We start from the raw sequence: 3,114 nt of genomic DNA, 5'->3' as shown, positions 1-3,114 counted from the left end.
TCCAAACATGGCTTTGTAAATTTTGCATAGAAGTCACACGCACCTTCTCTGACTACAACACTTATTCCCTGTCATGTAGCATGACTCTGCACTTTGAACATTTGCACCATGGTCAGGAGGCAGATCAGGTGTTTCTGGATCTTGCTCAGGACCACTTACTGGAGTGTCTTGAACAGCCAAAGATTTCTGTGTCTCCAGTGCTGTTGTCAGCATGATCCTCATCATCAAGGTCATCTTCCATGATCAAAAGATTGTGGATGTAATCCATGGAGCCAGCCCCCTGACAAAGACTGCAAATGTACAGTATCTTCATTTATTCTTGCATCCAAGGTGTCAATAAAATTCTAAAACAAGTTATAGAAATAACCAGGTTTGCTCTTCTTCACCAGGCCTGTTGTTACTGGTCTGGTCCTGATTTCTAATGTTTCTTTGAACTGGAAAGTTAACTGTATCAGGCTAGGACGAAACACACACCTGAGAAACAAATAATATGTGCAATTTTTATGTACGCCTTTTTACAGCTCGCTACAAAGTTTTAACAAATACGTGTTTCCACATGCCTGTTTATGATGACCAACCATACATGTAAGTAACTGTAAGAACTCACTTTGCAGTTGCGCCACAGGAACAATGGCTTGAGCACATAAGGCCACCTGTCTTACAAGGACAACCTCTGTTTGTGTTGCTTTCCTTCTGTTGAGCTCGGACAAGGACAAGAAATACTATTTTCCTACAAGAAAAAAGGCGCAGCAAAATGATGCATACATAGTTTATTCAAGATGCATTAAAATATATACAAGGTTTAAAGGTTAAAAAACCACATCTTGAAAGGGAACTTATGAGGTTATCCCTCTCCAAAATAATAAGTAAATAAATAAAAAGATAAGAATATCATAATAACAATTACAATAATAGTAAAAGGATTTTAGGTTGGATTTAAATAATTGAAAAACTATCAGTTCCAACTATGTCTTTGGGTAAATTGTTCCAGAGCTTGACTATTCCAATGAAAAAAGAATGCTTATAACAATTTAGTCTTGTTGATTCGACATAATATTTATAAGAATAATTTGCTCTTGTAGATTTGAAGTAGTGAATCCAATAAAGTCTTCAAAGTTAAGATGGTAATAACCAAAGACAACCTTGTAACATTCGACTAAAGATAATTAAGTTCTATGATCAAATAAATTAGGCCACTTAAGCGTCTGACATTTCTCTTCATAAAACATCTCTCCTTTACATTGGTTTTGGGCCATTGTCGATTCTCTTATCTTATCCATTCAAGTAAATGGATGTCCTTTGCCAGATAAAGGCTCCAGACTGGTGGTGCATGTTGCAAGATTTGTTGCAAAAGCGATTTGTTCACCATAGAAAATATAAATTCTGATTATCACTTGAAGAACAATAATATTTATCCACAGGGCTTAACTTTACAGGAACAAGTATATTATATTATTATTGATATTGTTCCAGACTTAGAAATGATTCATTGTTTTATTGCTACAATATTGTTTCGTATAAGCCAAAGTGATCACTCTCATCAGGTAATAACAAAGACTGGTAAAATTCGCATGCTGGCAACATATACAATACAAGTTGTTGCTTGGTAGTAGTTATGAAACTTAATTCTTAAAGTTCTTGAGAATGTATCTCTTCCTTTGGAGGCATGAACTCCCTAATTTGTCACACTTGTTCAGGCTACACAGATCTTTTCTGCAAATAATAATAATAAGCTCTCCATACACACATAAGTTACATTTCTTGGTAATGTTACTGTAGGGTTGTCATCGTTTAATAATTTTCCATTTAATTTGAAAGGGTTTGTTTGCATCTTTAAGGGACCAGATATGTTTGGAGAGTTTTGTTTCGTTTTGTCTGTTGTTGAGTCTGAAGGATGTCTTATGGTTTCCGTAGCGTTCTTTGAAGTTGGATGCAAGTATTATGGTGGTTGTATTGGTTGTTGCTGTGCCTTGGTTCACAACGTTTGATTGTAGGCATTTCCCTACCAGGGGGCATTCTGATTTTTTCTAAAATTGCAGTCTTTCAGTTTTTCTTGTTTTTGAACACTGAACAAGAGACATGCTTGACAGGCTGGGTATACTGTTCTCAAGACATCAAAATCATCTCCAGGGTCATAGGCAAAACCCAAAACCACACTAAAAGCTTAAATGGAATGATGAGAACAGTTTGATTGTACACAGTCCTGCATAAATGAATAGTCATGTGCAACTTACATGTATGGACCAATCACCCTGTAGCTTGTTGTTTGGTCTCCCCAGATGAAGTGCAGGATATAGTTGTCTCTATTTCATCTTCCTGATCAAGGGAAGAGATTTCGTGGAAGAATGGCAGCTCATCTGGAGACATAGCAACACTGACGTTGAACATTGAAGGACCTTTGTTTCTGATTTCTGGCCTTCGGTTTTAAAAAATTGTGCATACTCTCTTTACCATTTAGTCTATGGCTCCATTTCATTTGCCACATTCAATATTGCTGCCATTGATGTTCTTCCTGACTGGTTTGTCACAAGGAAGCTGGAGAATTCGTAGGCCTTTTAATGCAGAATAAGCACTTCATCACTGGGCATACTCTGTCATCTGTGAACGAAATTAGAAGGTTATGTCATGTAAGATATTATTGGGTAAGGTTTTAGCCCACGTGACAAAAATGTCACATTTGACACTGTTAGTACACATCTGCTGTACATATATATTGTCTGTTTTCAAAAATTATAACTCCAAAAAACAACTTTCAGAAATGAAGTGGTGTGGAAAAAATTGTCAGTTAATATTGACATGCATATGGGAGTTAGGAAGTTTGCTTAGTTTGGATATTGGAAATGTATGCAAGAAAGTTTGGTTATGATGTCAGTGTATCTGCCTGTGTGGTCGCACAGACGCTGTAAAGGGAGCAGGGGAGACTGCAAGAAAAGGGAAGGGAGGCAACCATTGTAAAGACAACCAGTGGAGTTACCCTGGTAAATATCTTGATTGTGCTTGTGTTTGACCTACAACAGACACTTTCAAAAATTGGCTTGTCCATGTAAATCTCAGATTGGTCAAAATGTTAAGAGGTGAATTCATTTGTAAAAAATTGCATAGCATTTAGGGACG

The sequence above is a fragment of the Porites lutea genome, chromosome 4, assembly GCF_958299795.1.
Source record: "Porites lutea chromosome 4, jaPorLute2.1, whole genome shotgun sequence".
Lineage (NCBI taxonomy): Eukaryota > Metazoa > Cnidaria > Anthozoa > Scleractinia > Poritidae > Porites > Porites lutea.
The sequence above is the reverse complement of the archived record's forward strand: the minus strand, read 5'-3'. Positions refer to the sequence as shown.